The 21,598-nt window shown below is 36.6% G+C and overlaps 1 pseudogene; it reads left to right on the forward strand.

Annotated features, from left to right (window-relative positions):
* The first annotated feature begins 18,543 nt into the window (after positions 1-18,543).
* LOC124089544 (U6 spliceosomal RNA) lies at positions 18,544-18,643 on the forward strand (annotated as a pseudogene).
* The last annotated feature ends 2,955 nt before the right edge of the window (positions 18,644-21,598 follow it).

Below are 21,598 nucleotides of genomic sequence, written 5' to 3' on the forward strand. Positions count from 1 at the left end.
TCTAGAAAGACATAAGCCAAATGATGAGAATTGTGTTTGTCTCCTTTATGCTTTTTCTTTCTTTCTTTCTTTGGGGCAACAGGTATATATTCACCTTTTTTTCATTTTTAAAACTGATACTGTAATTCCATATAAGAAAAAAAGCTGTGACTTCCAAAAATGCAGACCTAATTGAAAATCAATTTCTTTTGAGTGACTATACATTTAATTACTTGCTTATTTAAGGGGAAAATGTGATAAGTGCCTATGTTAATCATGATATTTATCAAAAAGGACTAATTTGAGAATGGTTAACAAACACTAAAGTGTGCATTTTGTTTCATCCATGATGCCTTTGATTATAAATTGCCTCATTATTTTATGAAACCAGGAAGAAATAAGAAAAAGCTTCCAAATCAACTAGGGCATGCCATTGATTGGGAAATGCATCCTGCTGTGCTTGATGTCAAAGTGTGAAAACAATTTTCACCTTCCACTTGATGAAAGTATGGTACTCCCTCCTACCATTAAATTACTTACCCATTTATTCACTATGTGATTCAGAAATATGTTTTCTAAACCCATGATGTTAAAAGCACTGTTTAGAACTGAGAATTAAAATGATAAAAAAAGGACACTGTGCCCTCGAAAGGCTAAGGCAAAAATCTATGTAATGAACTATCATATGGTGTTTTCATGCTAGACCTGAGGTGACAGGCGAAGCTGTAGGAGCAGAGAGGCTGGTACAATTACTATTTTCACAAGGACACTGGGGAGCCATCATGAGGAGGATGCTTATCAACTGCCCTTGAACACAAAGAATCTTTCTCTAGACTGACAGAGGCAGATGTGGAAGGACCCAGTGCTGACCTTGCAGCACGCCCTGAGCTCGGTTCCTGATAGTCCTTCCCTTCCTAAATGTGCAACTCACAGTGTTAGCTCTAAAAATTAGAAGAAAAAAAAAAGGGGATTTTAAAAGGCTCTTGGGGAATTCAGAACTACAATGAATTGCCTCTGATACTGGGGTGAGTTTCTAAAATGAGGAAACAAGATTTTAAAACAGAAAAAGTATATAGTTAAATTCACTCTGGAGGGAAAAATGAAATCTCTCCTTAAATTACCATGTCTTGGGTCTCTTAAGTTCAAGAGACATGATTTTTTTTTCCTTAGTAATGGCTTTCTCCCCACCCCCCACCTTCTGGCAACTGAAAAAAAGTACTTGGAAAGGCAAGTGAGAGGATCAAAGGATCAAAGGATTCATTTCTTCCTCACTCTTGCCCTGGTCTCTCTCTACCTCTCTCCTCTCCCCCTCCCTCACTCCCCCTCCTCCCTTTCTCTTTCTCCCTCCCCCTCTCTCATTCCCTCTCCCTCCCTCCCTCTCTCCCTCTCTCCCACCCTCTATAGTCTCACAGTAAGTCTGCCTAAGTTAAATACCCAAATAATGTGACTCCACTCTAATCTCTGGCAGAATTTAAAGCAAGTAATCACTGTACCAGGCAAATAGGAAAAAAATAACATAAACCAAAAGACCAAGCAAAGGAAACCATGAAATGCTAGTCATAAACCAAAGGAAAAACCAAGGATGCATTCAAAGCAGAAACCAAAGAAGAAGATAAAAATATAAATTAAATTTTCATATTTTAAATGATTACTTACTTTGGAAAGGTAAGCATGGTTTTTAAAATATTTCGATAATATAATGCTAGATAAAGTTAAAAATGAATGTTCCGTAAGTCCCTTCTGTTTCTGTTTCACAGATACAAACACCCTTGACAATTTGGTACATATCCTTCTGGATTTTCTTTTCGTACATATGAGAATATAGCATATATCAGTATTTAAATATGTTAATATACTTAACCCTGTTTGGCATTTTCTTTTATGTGACTTCTTCCTCTTAGCCTGCAGAGATTTAGGATTGTTGCAGAAAGAAAAAGGAAGAATAAATATTCAACTGATGGAATAGGATTCAGAATAGGATTTCTGAGTCCATAACAGTATGAAGGTTAGAAAAAGGGAGGTTGGATTTTATCAGTGCATGCTTCATTGTACACAACTGCCACACTGCACCACATGAATATGTATAACTAATATGTGTTAATATATTTTTTTTAAAAATGAAAGCCTAGATTTTCCATGAGACATAATTTTCAAAAAATTGGTATTTTTATCAATTTTTTATTTCTAAATTTTAAAGTTTCATTAACATAATAAGTCTGATTTCATAATTCCAAAGGTAACTACTAGAATGAGTAGGAAGAGGAAACAAACTTTGTTTTATTTGCAAGGGGGAAGAGATCAGAAGCCTGACCCATCTTCCCTGAGTCCTCTCTCTGAGAATAAACCTTGAGGGATAAGTCAAATATCATTCTCATGAAATAAGAGTATGTAATAAAATTGAAGGTAATGGTCCACTTCCATATGCTGTGCTCCTTTAAGTCTGTAATTTGGCTTGGGTCACATCCAGAATTCCATGGAATAGTCCAACAAAGACACTGGATAATTGAGCAAAGCCTGAATGCATAGCGTTCAGTGGGGCAGGTAGTGCCCATGTGAACTGGCTTGAATGTTGTACTCACACACCTAGATTCTGCTTAGCAAGGAAGAGAGGGACAGGGAGAGAATGTGAAATATTAAATATTTAACCAAAAGAAACAGGAAAACACAAACAATCTTTACCCTTACCTACCTCCAACTGTTCACTGAAAATGGAGAATCATAGGGAAATTAGATTAAAACTAAAGAAATTGAATTTATTCTGCAAATGTGAGTGTAATTGAGAAAATCTGAGACTTAGCACACAAACCTATATACACCTAACCACCCTTTGAAACAATCAGAATAGCAAATGTATATGGCTTAAAGCTTTTATGTAAAATTCAAAACCTTACAGACTAGTAATAGTCTGTAATAATAATAAACCTATATTTAGACTATTTTCAAAAGAATATTTAAAACTAAGTAAAAAAGATGAATTTAGGTTAGACAACTGTGTATTTTAAATAAATGTGAAAATATGTGAGATAATATAAAATAAAGTCACACTTTGAAAAGAGGAACAATTCAGATGATGAACCATTGTCATTAACCTCTCTGTACAGCATGGCATATCTTCAAGATAAATAGAACAGGGCTGGGGGTGTGGCTCAGTGGTAGAGCACTTGCTTAGCATGTGTGAGGCACTGGGTTCAATTCTCAGCACCACAAATAAATAAATTAATAAGTAAAGGTCCATCAACAATTTAAAAAATATTTTAAGAAAAAGATAAATAGAGCAAAGCTTTTTTTTTTTAATTTTAAACTAGTAAAAGTCACATAATTAGCCATCTGAGCTACCAAAGCTGAAGAATTGAAATTTGGGATTTTAGGACTGGGGTGTAACTTAATGATAGAGCACACATTTAGTATGTACAAGGTCCATGGTTCCATCCCCACCATGGGGAAAAAAGAAAAAGAAAAAAAAACTGAATGAAATACGGTGTCTTGATTTGATTTTTCTTCCTCAAAAACAAAATAAAACTAAAGCAACCTTCCTGGCACTCGTGTGCTGTATGCTTAGGGATGCCTGGAGTGTTTTCCTACTCCATTCTTCAGGTCAGCATCAGAGCCAGGACTGGTGTTTTCTCTGTAGAAAGGTGAATGGATTCCCCTTGGACCACTCAAAAACCATTGGTGTCTTAAGATGTCAAGCTTCCCTGTCACTTGACTAACCCAGGGGGAGGGAGCTGGATCCTGGAGCAGCACGGCCATCACCCCTCTTCAGCAAGGTGTTCCCTTCCATTGGGCACATATGCTGTTCTAGAGCTAAAGGGGCCATGCCTCTGGTTCAAGAATAGTGCCACCTCATCTGGGATGTGTCTCACCAGCAACCAAATTCACATAAAAAGCAGCCTTCTTGATGGTCATCCTCCAAAACCACTGCAGTGGAGTTGGCAATCCTGCCAAACGATTACCATCAGAGTCTTTGGCTCAGCCCCAGTAAGAAAGGTAAATATATTAAGCCTTAGGTATAAAAGGTGAAACTTCATAGAACTTAAGAATCATGCAGGACTTGGAAAATATTTTAAACATTTTACTAGAGGACATAAAATTTGATACAGATATGGAAAGACATGGCATCTCGATATGTGTTAAGAGTCAAAGCCTTCACCCAATTCCTACTCTTCCATTAGAAAAAAAAAAAAAATCTCATTGATGCTACTCCAGGTATTTGGGTCCAGGGAAAGATGAGAGAGAATACAGGGAGGCTGGATGCAGAAGTTAAAAAATAAAAATCTAACTTTGACACTGTTTTAATCAGCTTTTTTTGCTGCTGTGACCCAAAGACATGACAAGAACAATTTTTGGAGGAGGAAAAGTGTATTTGATGTCTCAGGCCATAGACAGCCGGCTCCGTTCCTTGGGACCTGAGGCAGAACATCATGGCAGAAGTGTGTGGCAGAGGAAAGCAGCTCAGGACATCACACCAGGAAGGGAGGGGGGGCAGGGGACTCCCTTCACAAAGGACAAAATATATATCACAATGGTACACCCCCAATGATGCAACTCCTCCAGCCACACTCTACCTGACTACAGTTACCATCCAGTTAATCCCTATCAGAAGATTAATGCACCTATTAAGACTCTCATAACCCAATCATTTCACCTTCAAGCTTTTTTTTTTTTAATTGTGTCACACATGAGTTTGGGGGGAACACCTGATTTCTAAACTATAACAGACACTTTTTAAAAAATACAATGTTAAAAATAGATAGAAATTTTAAGATAAAGGAATTAAATGAGTTGTTACAAGCAAATATAAATCAAGAATGAAATAAAGCTAGAATAAAAGATAAGCGTAGAAAATTTAATACCAGGCCAAAAAAATTTTTTCAAGAAAAGGAACTGAATGGGACAAGGGAAAATGGTATTAATTCTGTAATTCATACACTTGAAAATAAAGATATGATGTTTATGAACCTTTAATTCAATACAATCACATTCAAGATTACTCTCCAAGCATAATGATTGGAGTTGTGGATGTCTCCCAAATTTCAACTCTTCAGCTTTGGTAGCTCAGATGGCTAATGATGTGACTTTTACTAGTTTATAGCCAAGTATTGGGGAATATCCCCACTTTGTGCTCCATTTACTGACAATATAGTCAAGCAAAGCATATAGGGTTTTTTTTCAGAATGAGATTAGCCCAGATGAAATCAATCAATCAATCAATTAATCTTTGAGTAGTATAAACTCAGGCTTCATGGCTTCTGTGTAATTTTTCTGAATAGAAAGAAAGGAAATAACAAGGAAGAAATTTTGAGTCTGCAATTCACTTCAACAGTCAGGTTATACTCTTAGGTCAGGATACTGTGGAGATGAGTCAAAGAGAACCAAAGGAAGAAAGGAACAAAGAAATATCTTGGATTCATTGCATTGGAGGTGCCGCAGCTGGGTCGTTTCTGTGTAAGACATCTTGTCTAGGAATGCTGCAAACGTTGTCCTCTTCTGCATTATTGAAACATATTTGCGTGTTTTTATTATTGCTAAGATATTTAACAGAAGTGGGAGAAATTGCTGTAGGAAATATAGCCCTGAAAAGGAATTCAAAAAGCTGTATCTAGGTTAGGAGATGATTTCGTTTTCAGCAGAGAAAACCAGAACAGTGGAAGAATCATGCTGGTCTTTTCATCTATATTCTCTCTTGTGTTGATTCAAGCATCTCTAAGAGTTATTTCAAGAACCATTTTCACACATTCACTGATTTTGTTTCTTTTTTTAAGCCTTCTGGAAGCAAAACTCAAGCTGTCGATTGCAGCCATGGAGATAAACAGAGATCTGAAAGCCATCATTTTTGAAGTTTTCTCCTCTTTCAACTATTCTTAACAGGGTGAAGCTACCCAAACTACATGATAGAATCACCTGGGGAGCTTTTCAAAAATCCCACATGCTCAGGACACATCCAAGGCCAATTAAAGCTGACTCTTGTGAGGTATTCACAGGGCATGGTAGAAGTAGGTGCCTCCTGGCAGCACCATTGTCTTGAAACCCAGGTTCAAGGGCATTTCTTTGAGGTCATCATTATAAGACCTTATGTTAGAATTGCTTTCACTTCTTTTACAGAATTTTTATTTAATCTTCCTACAAGCTGTGAAGTGAGTCTGATTATCCCTTTTTTATGAATGAGGAGATTAGGGTTCAAATGAGACTGTAAATGGCAGACTCAACTGTATAATCCACTGATCTGAATCCAATGGAAAACTAGATATTCCTGATCTAGGCCCTTTACCTGCTTCCTCAATGACTTAAGTTGTTCCTGCAGAATTACTGCAGAACAGAATGGTGGGGGACATACTATCAAAGAGAGTGGCAGCTGTGAAGTCTACCCTAAAAGCCTACATCAGTTCTCTTCTGATGGAAATCAAATGGCTTATAGTGAGTCTTGGAATATTGGTTTGATTAGATTTCTTCACCAACTCATGCGATCTGGATTTTTAGAAGAGTATTAGAAATTCATCCCATAATAAGATAAAGTCTCAGTAATGTGTACCATTACCTCACATGATGAAGCAACTTGAACTTGGTATTAGTTGACCCATGATTTTTATTAACTATACAATAGTCTTGAGTTTTCTTAAAGTGGTGAATGTGGAAATTACCTGGGTAGGACATCCATTGCTCATTGACACATTGATTCAATTAACATGATTGATTGATTGGACAAGTGCAGCTTTGTCACCCTCTGGGGAGGTCTGGCAGCTGCCTTTTACCTGTCGGGGTTCTGGGTGAGGATGTGGGGCTTCCCACGGGGCAGCCTGGCCCTCACCACCATGCTTCTGTTGGCTGTGGTGGAGCAGGGAGGACAGCCTCAGGTAGCTTGTATGCAGCTCATAAATGCCCTTGTTACATCTCCTGATGATTTGGACTTTAGGCTTCCTATCAGAAATGAATTATGCACTGTGGATTTAAAGAACTATTTTCAAATTAAAGCATATTAATCATGATGGTCTGGATATCCAACTGAAAGTCTTTGATAACCATAAGGAAGATTTTATTGAGTTCTTCCATCACCTCAAAGATATTAGAGCTGAACTTGAATATCCTTTTTTTTTCCTGTGATCTAGCCAAAAGATACATAAAAGTACTGCTAAATTCAAAATAACTGGTTGCTTCTCATTTCTTTGTAAAAAAAAAAAAGTGAAATTAAGCCTTTTTGCAACAGAAAAAAATATTATTTTATTAGCTCTTTGCATTTTTATAAATATAGATATATAAATTGATATTACAATCAACAAATGGATTCTGTTAGAATAGCTTCTTTTACATGTATGCATGTGTTCTTTTTATGATCAATACCTCCCTTCCCATCCAGTGCTTTGCTTTCTAGCACTATGAATTTGGTAGCTTTCACCCGTTGGCTGTTTCTCCCCTGCACATTGGGTTCATACTTATTTGGGCTCCTTGTTTATTCTGTAGGTCTGCACTCTTTTGAGATAAGAGCCTCTTCATGGGAGATAACATGTGGAACCAGTTCTGTCATTCAGGGCTCCCTTAGAATTCAATATTGTGTTCACAACCAGCTGCCTACTACATTTTTTTCCAGCAACATTTTCAGTTAGAAAAGGCAGATTGGTTGGAGTAGATTATAAAGGGGAAGCAAGAAAGTGTCAGGGCATCTTGCCATTTCCAGAGTTATTCCCCTGCCCTCCGTCTTCAGTACCTGTATTGTGGTGAGATAAACAGTGGTTTCTCAAACCCTTACAGAGCATATTCTGTATCATATTATTACAGTTGTTTGGTGTTAGAGTGTAAATAAGTCCTTGTTTTTTTTTAATCAATTTACTGAAATATCTGATGTTTACAACATGGTGTTGAACATAGTTAAGGAAACCAGAGCAGAGTGATATTTTAATTGTATTCTTTAATATTTTTTGCTGATTCAAAATGACTATTTTATAAGGTTAGAGGAAGTTATATTCTAATGTGTTATTTCACCAATAAAAATCTATTAATTTTGAATTTACCTGAAAAAAAAAAGATGAGGGAGGGACTCTTTCAAAATCTCATTCTCAAAGAAAGTACTCTGGATAATTGCCATTCAGACTGGGGTGAAATGGGGTGACAGGTGCCCCTGGACAGAAGGCTACTAACATCTGGGTGACAAGTACTACCACTCAGTTTATACCCAGAGGACTTAAAAACAGCATACTACAATGACACAGCCACTTCAATGTTTATAGCAGCTCAATTCACAATATTCAAGCTATAGGATCAACTTAGGTACCCTGCAACAGATGAGTGGATAAAGAAAATGTGGTATATATACACAATGGAATTTACTCAGCCATAAAGAAGAATGAAATTATGACATTTGCTGATTAAATGGATGGACTGGAGATTATCATGCTAAGTGAAATAAGTCAGTCCCAAAAAACCAAAGGCAGAATATTCTCTCTGATGTGTAGATGATAACCCACAAGGAAAGGGAAGATTAGAAGTTTATTGGACTAGACAAAGGGGAATGAAGGGAAGGGAATGGGCATGGTAATAGGAAAGATAGCAGAAGTAATTGGACATATCTTTCCTATTCTCACATATAAATACATAAGCAATGTAACTCTGCATCATGCATAACCATAATAATGGGATCCTAGTTGAAACAGTTATTCTATGTATATATAATATTTTGAAAAGTTCTATACTGTCATGTAAAAAACTGTCAAATTTTACCATTAAAAGACTTAGTTAGATGTGTTACAAAATATAGCTCATTTATTTGAAGAAAAAATATACTAACATATTTGCAAAGTTGAAACAAAACAACATCAACAACAAAAAAGCTTCAGTAATTGTTTAACATTGCTGTGTCAATAACAATTGGGGCCAACGAGTTGAAATGGTATGGATATGAGGTGTCCTCCCAAAGCTTCTGCATTAAGACAGGAAAATTCGGAAGTGAAATGACTGGACAGAGAGAGCTAAAACCTAATCAGGCCATCCTAGTTTGAATGGACTTGACTAGGTGGTAACTGTAGGCAGGGGGGTCTTGGTTGGAAGAGGTGGGTCCCTGGGGGCATGCCCTGGAAGGGATGTTCTTCTCTGTAGCCCCTTCCCCTGCTTCTCTGTGCTTCCTTGCTACCAGGAAGAGAGTAGCTTCCCTCTACCGTGTCCTTCTGCCATGATGTCTTGCCTTACCTTGGGTCCAGAGCAATGAAGATGGCTGTCTATAGACTGAGACCTCTGATACCATAATAAATAAAAATTAGAGTTTTATTTGCCAAAATAAAATTGTTCTCCTCTATGTTGTTCACATTAGTACTTTGGTCATAAAGACACAAAAGTTGACTGAAACACACAAGTTGACCAAAAGCTTTAAAAGAAAAACCAGAGAAGTGAGAGATGTCCATGGGGCTGTGCAGAGCCCTGAAATCTTCCTGGGAACCTGGGAAGTCACATGTGTGGGGGGTGAACACAAGCCCAGGGCTGTGAATAAGCTTTGGAAAAACCTAAGAAGGCCTTAAACTCTCACCCCTGGATGACCTTGGCTTTGAACAAGTAAGAGGAGGAAGCTAAGTTTGTGTTGTCAAGGAGGTGGCTGAGAGGCAAAGGCATGCCCTGACATGTACACAGAACCCTTGGCCAATAAATAGAGACTTATTTACTCCAGAAACTTAATGGAGTCTCAGACCAAGCATTACCTGATCATTAAATTCACTATGCAGAGATCTCAGTGCTTATGCCTGGCAAAATGCAGTCTTAATGGAATTAGTTCAGATATATTACTCAAAAGACAAAAAAAAATGTAAAAACAAACAAATAAAACAAAAACAATCAGCAACAATGGCAAAAAGTGCAGAGAAGGGGAGAATTGGATCTTCAGAGTTGCCACATTGTATTATCTAAAATGTCATTTTCAACACAAAAGTTATGAGACGTGCCAATAAACAAGAATATGAGCCCTACATTGAGGGGAAAATGTTCTTGAGAAAGCCCAAATGTTGGAATTGCTAAGCAAAGACTTTTAATCATTATTTTAAATGTGTTCAAAACTAGAGGACACTAAAAACCATGGTCTATCTCCATCAAAAAAATGATGAGGTGGGAGTCTTTAAAATTAAAAATTTCTGCTCTGTTGAAAGAGACACTGCTGAGAGAATGAAAGGACAAAAGGTGCTCAACACATCATGTGTCATTAGGGAATTGCAAATTTAACCAGCAGTAAGATACAACAACTCTTCTATCAAAAGAGCCCAGATCCAAAACACTCTAACAGCAATTGCCAGTAATGATGTGGAGCATTGAGAACTTTACTGATTGTTGATGGGAATGCAAAATGGTACAGCCATTTTGGAAGACAGTTAGATGATTTCTTACCCAAACTAAACATACTCCTACTATAGAATCTAACAATAATTCTCTTTAGTATTTCTTCAAGTGTTGAAAAATTATGTCCACACAAAAGCCCCTATACTGATGGTTGCAGCAGCCTTATTTATAATTACCCAAAATCTCAAAAAACCAAGAACTAGTGAATGGCTAAACAAGCTGTTGGCACAAACATATCACATAATATTATTCAGTGATTTGAAGAAACAAGTTATCAAGCCATAAAAATACATGAAGGAAACTTAAATGTATGTGAAACTTAAATGCTAAGTGAAAAAAAAGCCAACCTGAAAAGACTCCATCCTGTACGATATCAACCATATGACATTCTGGAAAAGGCAAAACTGTGGAGACAGTAAAAAGATCAGTGATTGACAGGAGGAAAGGGAAGGACAAAGTGCAGCAGAGGAGAATTTTAGGGTACTAAAAATTATTTTGTATGAGATACATGTAGTTATGTATTTTTCAAACCTCGTAGAATGTACAATATGTAGAGTGAACCCCAGTGTAATCTGTGGACATTACTTCATGGTATTGGTATTCCTCATCAACTGTAACAAATGCACCACATCATGGATACAAGATGTTCATAACAGGGAAAACCAGAGGAGACGTGAGGAGTCATATATGTACTTTCCACTTGATTTTTCTGTAAATCTAACACTGTGCAACTTAAGTCTATTAATTAAAATAAGGCAAAAAATGTAGGGAAAATCAATGTCTAAAAAAACTAAGGTATGAGAATGATGTCTCATCAAACAGAGAATATCAGTAAAGAGATTCAAAATCACACACACACACACACACCAGAAATAGAAACCAAATAAAAATTATAGAACCTGAAAGTACAATAACTAAAAGAGAAACTAAGTGCTGAACACCATATTCAAGCAAGAGGAACAAAGAATTGGCAAGAATGAAGATAATGCTATTGAAATCATCCAATGTAAGGAACAGAAAGAACAAAGAATGAAGAGAGAAGGACAAAGTTTAGAGAGTGTGGACCATGAAGTGTGCCAGCTGATGCATGTTGGGTCCTAGAAGGAGAGGAGAGCCGGAGGAGGACAAGAGGGAGTACTTGAAGAAATAATGGCCAACAACTTACAAATCTGATGGAAGGACATTTGTCTAGATAGTGAAGAAGCTCAACCCAAATAGATGTGTTTTTAAAGAGTTTCACACCTATCTATATCATTATCACAGAGACAAAGTTATTAAATTAATCAAGAGAGAAAGAAAGAAGGTTCAAGGTACCAAATTCAAGAAAATGAAAGGGGAATATACTATGGCCCTTACATAAGATCTTACAGAAATAAAAGACTTTAAGTCTTCTATGCCCAGTGGAAACTAAAACAAGTTAGTGTTATCTATATAATGCTCCTTTCTTGCATGTACACCAGGACAGTTGTTCCTTGGGATGCTGATCCTACAAGCAAACTAAGTAAGATAATACTGATGTTGTCACTGCTTCTCCAGCCTAATCTATAATACCTCTCTCTCAGTGGAACCGGTGCATTACTGAGGGCACCGTGGAAAGGATATGTGTTATTTGTCCAGCTGGCCGCCACTGGACAGGACATCATGAGGAAGAGGAGGCACTGCTGAGCTAAGAACCATGAGGAATTGAGATGCAATTTGTTGAGCCTATTGCCACTCAACTCTTCTTAGCTCAGTCACAATTGTATATTACAAATTAGATCATTTAGATGAAATGAACACATTTCTGGAAAGAAAAAATTCCCAACACTGACTCAAGAATAAATAGAAAACCTGAATAAACTTATTTTTAAGAGATTGAATTGTTAATATTAAATATCCCATAAAGAAAATGTTAGATGCTTCACCAGTAAATTTCTAACCAAAGTTGAAGAATTAGCACCAATCCTCTGAAACTCTTCCAGAAAAAAAGGAAAAGGAAGAACCATGTCACAGCTCATGCTCTGAAGCTAATATTATCCTGATGGCAAACCATGCAAAGATATCATAAGAAGAGAAAGCTACAGATTAATGTCCCTCATAAAGAATAGATTAAAAATCCTCAGCAACAAAATAATAGAAAACTTAATCCAACAACGTAAAAAAGGATTTATCCAAGTGGGGTTTATCCACATACATGGATCCAAAGACAATATTGTTAGGATAATAATATTCCATAAACTGACCTACAAATTCAACGAAATCCTTATCAGAATCTCAGCTGCCTTACTTTGTTTGGCAAGTTAAATACAAAATTCACAAGGAAATTCAAGGATCAGGATAGCCAAAACAATCTTGAAATACAAAAACTAATCTGTAGGACTCATATTACCATACTTTAAAACTTATTATAATGCTATAGTAAACAAAACTTTATGCTATGGAAATAAGATAGATATAGATATCAGTGAAGTAGAATTAAAAATGCAGAAATATACCTTTACATTTATAGCAAATTAATTTTTGGAAAAAAAATGCAATACCCAGATAATATGATAAAATGTTTAGTATTTGCAAACCATATATCTGATAAAGGACTAGTATTCCTAATATATAAAGAACTCCTGAAATTCAATGATAGAAAGACAATTAACTCCAATGAAAAAGTGGGAAATACACCTTTACATTTATGGCAAATAATGTCTCTGCCCAGAGACAGAATATGAGACATGATTTACTGAGGAAAAAGCCTACCAGAGATCAGTGACTGTGCTAAGAAGAGTTCTGTGCCAATAGGCTCAACAGATTGCATCTCAATTCCTCATGGTTCTTAGCTCAGCAGTGCCTCCTCTTCCTCATGATGTCCTGTCTAGTGGCGGCCAGCTGGACAAATAACACATATCCTTTCCACGGTGCCCTCAGTAATGCACCGGTCCCACTGAGAGAGAGGTATTATAGATTAGGCTGGAGAAGCAGTGACAACATCAGTATTATCTTACTTAGTTTGCTTGTAGGATCAGCATCCCAAGGAACAACTGTCCTGGTGTACATGCAAGAAAGGAGCATTATATAGATAACACTAACTTGTCTTAGTTTCCACTGGGCATAGGAGAAAGCCAGTGTCTTTCAAGAGAATTTGTATCTGGACATTCTGGTCCAGGCTTGTTCACATTGTTCCCCTAAGTTAACTGGGTTTGTGGAAACAGAAAGGGGGCATTCAGGGACATGGTGTTTTATTATCCCCAATTTCCTTAAGGGCACTACACATATGAGCCAGCAATTCTAGTATATACCTAAGATAAATGTAAATATATGTGTATGCAAAAACCTGCACATGAATGTTCATAGCAGCATTATTTTTTATTTTTTTTTATTTTTCAAATTCTTCAAATTAGTTATACATGACAGTACAGTGCATTTTGACACATCTTACACAAATGGAACACAATTTCTTCTTCCTCTGGCCATCCATCCTATCCCCACACCCCTTCCTCTCCCCTTCCCCCATCTGCACAGTCCTTTATTCCCCACAATGGCCCTATTATGGAGTAGCAACTACCTATCAGAGAAAACATTCAGTTATTGTTTTAGGGGGTTTGGCTTATTTCACTTAGCAGGATATTCTCCAGCTCCATCCATTTACTGGCAAATTCCATACTTTCATTCTTCTTTAAAGCTGAGTAATATTCCATTGGGTATATGTACCACAGTTTCCTTATCCATTCATTTGTTGAAGGGCATCTAAGTTAGTTCCATAGTTTAGATTGTGAATTGAGCTGTAATAAACATTGATGTGGCTGTGTCACTGTAGTATGCTGAATTTAACTCCTTTGTGTATAAATAAGGAGTGGGATAGCTGGGTCAAATGGTGGTTTTATTCCAAGTTTTCTGAGGAATCTCCATACTGCTTTCCATAGTGGTTGCACCAATTTGCAGACCCACCAGCAATGTATGAGTGTACATTTCCCCCCACATCCTCACCAACACTTATTGTTGCTTGTATTCTTGATGTTTGCCACTCTGACTGGTGTGAGATGAAATCTTAGTTTTGATTTGCATTTCTCTAATCGCTAGAGATGATGAACATTTTTTCATATATTTGTTGATTAATTGTATTTCTTCTTCTGTGAAGTGTCTGTTCAGTTCCTTGGCTCATTTATTGATAGAGTTATTTACTTTTTTTGGTGTTAAGTTTTTTGAGTTTTTTATATATGCTGAAGGTTAGTGCTCTATCTCAGGTGTGTGTGGTAAAGATTTCCTTCCATTCTGTAGGCTCTCTCTTCACATAATTGATTGTTTCCTTTGCTGACAAGAAGCTTTTTTAGTGTGAGTCCATTCCATTTATTGATTCTTCATTGTACTTCTTGGGTTTTAGGAGTCTGGTTAAAGAAGTTAGTTCCTAAGCTGACATAAGATTTGGTCCTACTTTTTCTTCTATTAGGCACAGGGTCTCTATTCTAGTGCCTAAGTCTTTGATCCACTTTGAGTTGATATTTGTGCAGGGTGAGAGATAGAGGTTTAATTCCATTTTGCTGCATATCGATTTCCAGTTTTGCCAGCATTGTTTGTTAAATAGACTATCTTTTCTCCAATGTATGTTTTTGGCATCTTTATTTAGTATGAGATAGTCATATTTATGTGGGTTTTTCTCTATATCCTCTATTCTGTATCTTTGGTCTACAAGTCTATTTTGGTGCCAATATCATGCTGTTTTGTTACTATAGCTCTGTAGTATAGTTTAAGTTCTGGTATGGTGATGCCTCCTGCTTCACTTTTCTTGCTAAGGATTGCTTTGGCTATTCTGGATCTCTTATTTTCCCAAATTAATTTCATGACTGTTTTTTCTAGTTCTATGAAGAATGTCATTGGGATTTTAATATAGGAATTGCATAGCAGCATTATTTCTAATAACTAAAAAATGGAAACAAACCAATGTCCATCACACAATAAATGGGGCAATACTAAAATCTACTGAATTGTATGCTGTGAGAGGCTGAACTTCATGATATATGTATTATTTCTCCATTTTCTAAAAAAAAGAAAGAAAGAAAAGAAAAAGAAAGAAAGAAAAAAGATAAGACAATGCTTAGTAAAAGTAGCCAAACACAAAAATTCCCTTTATAAAGTTCAAAAGTCAAAGCTATAGTGATCAGGGATTCATACTTAGGTGGTAAAACTATAACAAATAAAAATTTTCAGCAATTATTTTAAAAGTCAGGATAATGATTACGTTAGGAGTTAAGAAGGGCTTTTTGGTTTGGAGATCTAAATGGGATACTGGTAATGCCCCACTTTCTGATGGTAATGGCAATGGCAACACAGCTGTTCATTTTATAGTGAACAATAAGTCATTCATGTGTATAATTCAATAAGTCACATGTGTGTAATGTGCACTTTTGTATTATGTGCTACATTTCACAATAAACATTCACTTTAATGTGCTAGTGAAAAATCCATGAATTAGATGCACTACAATTTACTTAATCAATCCCATATTGGTGGTGGGTTTTTTTTGCCTCCAATTTTTCATTATTTTTAACATCATTGTAATTAACATTTTTGTGTAAAAAATCCCTTTCCATATTTTTATTAACTTTAGATAGATTTCCATATGTGGGAATATAGAGTAAAAGGAATCAGATGTTTTGCGATTGATGCTATGAAGCTTCAAATATAGTTTTTCTTTTTATATGTTACATGTGGTTTATTTCAACCCAAATGTTCCAGTTTTTCAAGACTTTTCTAAATTCTGATTCTATCTTTGGATGTTAGCTATCCCCTAACCCTCCAAGGTTCTCAGCCATCCATTTTTTCTCAAGAAGACTTGCTGATCCTTCACTACAAGTCCAGGTGTGAGCAGTGAGCTTGCTTCTGTGTCTTCTTAGTTATCTGTATCAATGCTCAAGATGATGTGAAGGACCCTTGATAAAGGACACCTGTGCCTGAGATTTGTGACCCGTAATTGTCAGACAATCTCTATTCTGCAGTTCATTCTTAAAACCATGATGCAATTCCATCCTTACTGATCAAAAAGTTAAAAATGCAACTTCCATACACATGTTGAGTATTCGATTCAACTCATTGATTCAATTCTTTAATGAGGGAACTGTAGGATGGTAAAATTGGTTCGAAGAACAATTCAAGGAATAAGGATGGACGGAGTTAATCCATTCAAAAATGCTGAAATGAATTTTTAATAGGCATAAAACTATGTTGTATCTTACAAGGTGACAGAAACCTTTGGAATTATCTTTTTACCAGGCAGAAATCTACTAATTAACATGTAATTTTGCAGGGTTCTAATCTAGTAGTAACAAAGTCAAACACAGTCTGCAATATAGTGAAATAACCCTAGGAAAGGATTATAAAATAATGGTCTCCTACAACATCAAAAGTAAGTGTGGTCATCCTTTGGCCTTGTTTCTAAGTGTTGGATAATTTTACCAACACCACACTTTTTCAGTGGCCCTGATAAAACACTGGGTCTGTCTTTTTCTATATTTAAAATCCTGAAGGGCTAGGGTAGATTGCATTGTTTAAAAACAAAAACATAGAAAATGATTTTCTCCTTCCCAAGGCTAACTTGGTTCCATGTTTCATTATCTGAAAACTCATAACAAGTCAGTCCTCTTTTGCTTGAGGCCATTGATGTTTTTTGGTAAGATATAAGAAACTTCCCTTTTTCAAGTGTCCATGGACACAGCATGAGCCTTCTAAAATTTCATTCATCTGATTGCTGTAGGTGCACAGATGCATTTTTCTTAAAAACAACAAAATTCCATGACCATAGATGTTAAGAAACACAGTCAGTGGGGCTGGGATTGTGGCTCAGCAGTAGAGTGCTTGCCTAGCACAGGCAGGGCCCAGGTTCGATCCTCAGCACCATATAAAAATAAAGGTAGTGTGTTGTGTCCATCTACACCTAAAAAATAAATATTAAAAAAAAAGAAACACAGTCAAGAAAAAATAAATCACAATTTTCTACTAACCTGTCAGGAATTTACAACAATTTTCTAGGCAAGTCAGCGTGACACCCCTTTTCTTCTCTTCAAATTTATAGACATCTGAATCCCTGTCCCTGGGAGAATGATGAAGAGATGGAGTAAAGGGGGACTACTTTGGCTAATGTGGCCCCCAGGGTCAGCTTGCTGAGATTGTGTCCCACTGGAGTTGTAGGTGACATTCCAATCTAGGCTATTCACAAAACCAAGAGCCAGGTGATGGCAGGTTGGCCAGAGAAGATTTATTGAGAGAGAGAGAGAGAAGGAAACTGCCAAATGGGGCTCTTGCATGGAGTAATAACTCCATGGAGGTAGCCGCCACAATTGCAGGGTGTCTCTTCCTTTTCCTGTTGCATTTTCTGTTCTTTGGAATGACTGGTTGTAACCCCTGCTTCTGTTTACATTCCCTTCTTTCCACCAGCTTGTGAACAGCTATATCCTTAGGGGAAAAAATATACCCATAATGCTCTGTAGCACCAGTACATACACACGGATTAACATTGCCAAAAAGATAAAGCACACATGTTGCCATACCTGTGGCAAAAACAAAAAGTCAAAAAGCTCTGCTATTCATGAAGCACTACCCATTGGTGAACATAATTTCTTTTGCTCTGAATTTTATTTGCAGCCTGTCTTTATTAAAAATTCAAACACACCCTAATGTATCATTTACATTATGTGAATCTGTGTTTAGCATAAGCTATTCCAAGGCACCAAGAGTAATTGATGGTAAAATTAGATTTTCTGTGCAGTCTGTGAAATAAGAGTTCAAAACCTTTCTGAAGACAGGAGCTCTCTGTCATCTTATCACAGGTGCATTTAGCCATGTTGTCATTTGGTCAGTCCAAAATGAACTCCTCAAGCAAAGCCATTATAGGTCATTTTCCAATTCACAAATTTCATTCCCATTAAAGAAGAGGGTTCCTGATTGCAGAATAGATTCTGCCTATCTAACTTTGTGTTTAAATACATACTGAGATGCTGTTTTTGCCAGGATTTTTTTCTTATTCAAATAAAGGCAGCATCATAGGAGGCAAAAAGGGGGTAGGAAGGATAAAGGGGACATAAAGTAAAATGACAAGCTCTCTCCAATGATGAATAAATAATATTTAATATACTATAACAGTAACAATCAATGCCATGTATTGAACATTTAGCATTTAGCATTGTGCTATAAGCCTTACAGATTTTTGCTCATTCACTTACTTAACTATATATATCTATTGAATGTTCATGTGTCAAGTACTCTCATATTTTTTAAAGTATAAACTATAAAATTTCTGAGCAGTAGCACATATACTTAAATGGGAATGATACAGAGAAGATTAGCAAGGTTCCTTTACAAGGATGATATGCAAGTTTGTGAAGCAGTTGTTTCATATTAAAATTAAAAACTTATATATATAAGTTTCTGCTCTTCCAGTGTTATACCAATGAGAAGTGAGACCACAATCACAGGCATGCACACACACCCAAATTTGCATATATAATTTTAACTTGAAACCTGCCTTAAAGAAAACAGGCTAATGGAATGCAGAATTAGGCTGAATGGAGAAGAACCAATTTGGTCAGATGGTCAAAGGTCTCTCTGGGAGGGCCCATGAGAATATCTGAAAGAGATTTCTGGGCAGAGAAGACAGCAAGTGCAAAGGTGTTGAGCCTGAATAGTTTGGCATGTTTGAAAAATCCAGACAGTAGCCCAATGGTCATTTCGATGAGAAGGAAAATGGAGAGAGATGAAGAGGTTTAAGTGGAAGACTGAATTAGGTTCATTCTTCAAAGATCACTCTGGTTCCCCTGAATGACATGGTAAAGGTATAAGAGTACAAGCAAGAAGATTAGCTATAAGCTTGTTAAGTTAATGCACAGGAAAGATGGTGGTGGCATTGCCTGGGGTTACCTGCATGTGTGGGAAAGGGCAGATTCTGTGGATGTATTTGAGGAAGAGTGATTGGGATTTGATGATGGGTTAAATGTGTGGTCAAGGGAGAAACCAGAGATGCATATGAATGCAAAGTAGAACCTCATTCTCCCTTGGCCCTCTTCTCATAATGGAAAAATTGGCACAAGATTTTAAAAGTTTACCATTGCCAAACAAATGTCACAATCCAGTGCCAGATGTGTTCAAGTTTTATGAATAATCAAATAAGTGAACAATTTCTATAAGAATACTGTCTTTTTGATTTGGCCAATTGGCAAAGATTTTGAAATGATACGTAGCAGAATTATCAATGTTGGCTAAAGGGCTCTTCTCAGATCCAGTAGTGGAATGTAAACAAATTCAAACACGAAAGGGAAATTTAAAATTTTACCTTTACTAGACTTCATAATACACACTGTCTCCACCAATTCTATCCCTTAGAAAATAATCCTAGAGAAATAACCAAATGCAGAGTTAGATTTACATTGAAAAACATTAATTATAATGAAAATGGAGGAAAATAAGAAACTGTGTAAATATCCAATGATAGATAAACAATTCAGTATCTTATAGAACAGTCATTTATGCTGGTCACTAAAATCATACTCTGGAATAATTTATGTTATCAAATGATCATGATGTAAATAAAATTGACTTCAAAAGCATGTTAGGGGCTAGGATAAAACTCAGTGGTAGAGTGCTTGCCTGGCATGTGTGAGGCTGAGTTTGATCCCCAGCACCACAATATAAAAAAATAAGGTTAAAAAATTCTGCATGCATGAACATGTATATTCATGCAAATAACAGAAAATAGAAAGCCAAAAGATAAATAACTATTTCCTCAGAAAGGTCAAATGACAGATATTATTTTCAAAATTTCAACACTAAATGTCTATATTTTTACTATTAACTGAATTATACAACTTGTGCAAGCCCTAAGAAGTCCAGGGACTAGGCTTTAATATACAGCCCCTGTGGTATGAAGGCTGAATTCAAACCAAACCTGGAATTTTGCATGGACCCCTGAGGAAAATATCACTTGCTTCCTGATTCTGTTTCTCTAAGCTCAGAAATGTTGGCAGGGTTCTCTTGGGAGTCTCTTATAGTCACTCTTGGATTTGGCTCCTCTTTCTCACATGACTTGCTTTACAGATTATCTTAGTTCGGGCAGCTATAAGAAATTACAGTAGACTGAATAGCTCAAAATTACAAATATCTATTTCTCATGGTTCTAGAGGCTGAGAAGACTGAGATCAAGTTTCACCCAGATTCCGTTTCTGGTTTGTGGATGGCATCTTCACATGGTGAGAGAGAGGGAGAGATCTCTTGGGTCCCTTTCACAAGGGACACTGATTCCATTCACAAGGCCTCCACACTTTTGACTAACTACCTTCCAAAAGCCCCTCCTCCTGATGCCAACACATTGAAGATTAGGATTGCAACTTGCCAATTTGGGAATCCTAAACATTCAGTCCTTGATACACCAACATCTGTTGGTCTTTCCCTTCATCTGGTCTCAACTAAACAAAATTGTTCTGGACAAAATTGTTCTCTGACACATGGAGGCATGCTTTCTTCTGCTGGTAAAGTACTTCTCACTTGTCATGTTCCTTCTGTAATTTGAGTGGGAATGCGAAAGAGATGGAGTCAATTTGCTGAACCTGGATCACTTAGCAGCCCAGGCTCTCTGGCTGCCATGTTTGCCAAATTCCTTCATATACCAGAAAGAGGAAGGTAGAAGAGGCACCTCCTAGGTCACTGACACTCAAGAACAGTGTGATGTCATTTTAGGGACATTGTTTTTGCCCCTGTCTCTGCTTTTACCTCATTGAATCAGGGTATGTGTATAGTTAGGAAATGAATGAAAGTGTACACACTATATTACTTTTCTGTGGTCTCAGTGACCATCTCTAGTCAGTCACAAAAGCACAGGTATCCATGACTAATTGGTACCCAAACATAAAATATAAATGGAATTTTGAACCCATATGGATTTTATAATCTGACAAAGAATTGTGCATTTGAAGGCAAAAATTCTTTTCCAAAGATTAGCACACCCAATGTCTTCTATCATCATTGAATTGATTCTTGAGCTTATTTAATTTTATTTCATTAAAGTTCTTTGGAAAAAAAATTCTCACTTGATCATAATATCTCTTGTGTTTCTTCTTTGGCTTTTGGAGAAAGAACAATACTACGAAAGGTGGTTGCTAAAGGGTAATTTAATCAGCATTCTCATAAATTCCACATGTTTTCTGCCTGATTGATATAAAGAGAAAAGTTTTAGGGCAAAGAGTGTCTTTCATATTTTAATTTGATTTCTGGGCCTAATTACATTTGCTGAAACTCAACACACTTGTGATTCTTGTGATTTTACACAGAGGACCATGTTGCATGATAAAATAAAGGTTTTTAA

This window comes from Marmota monax, unplaced genomic scaffold (assembly GCF_021218885.2).
Source record: "Marmota monax isolate L192 unplaced genomic scaffold, Marmota_monax_Labrador192_F-V1.1 WCK01_AAM20220418_F8-fsc00005, whole genome shotgun sequence".
NCBI classification, from domain to species: Eukaryota; Metazoa; Chordata; class Mammalia; order Rodentia; family Sciuridae; genus Marmota; species Marmota monax.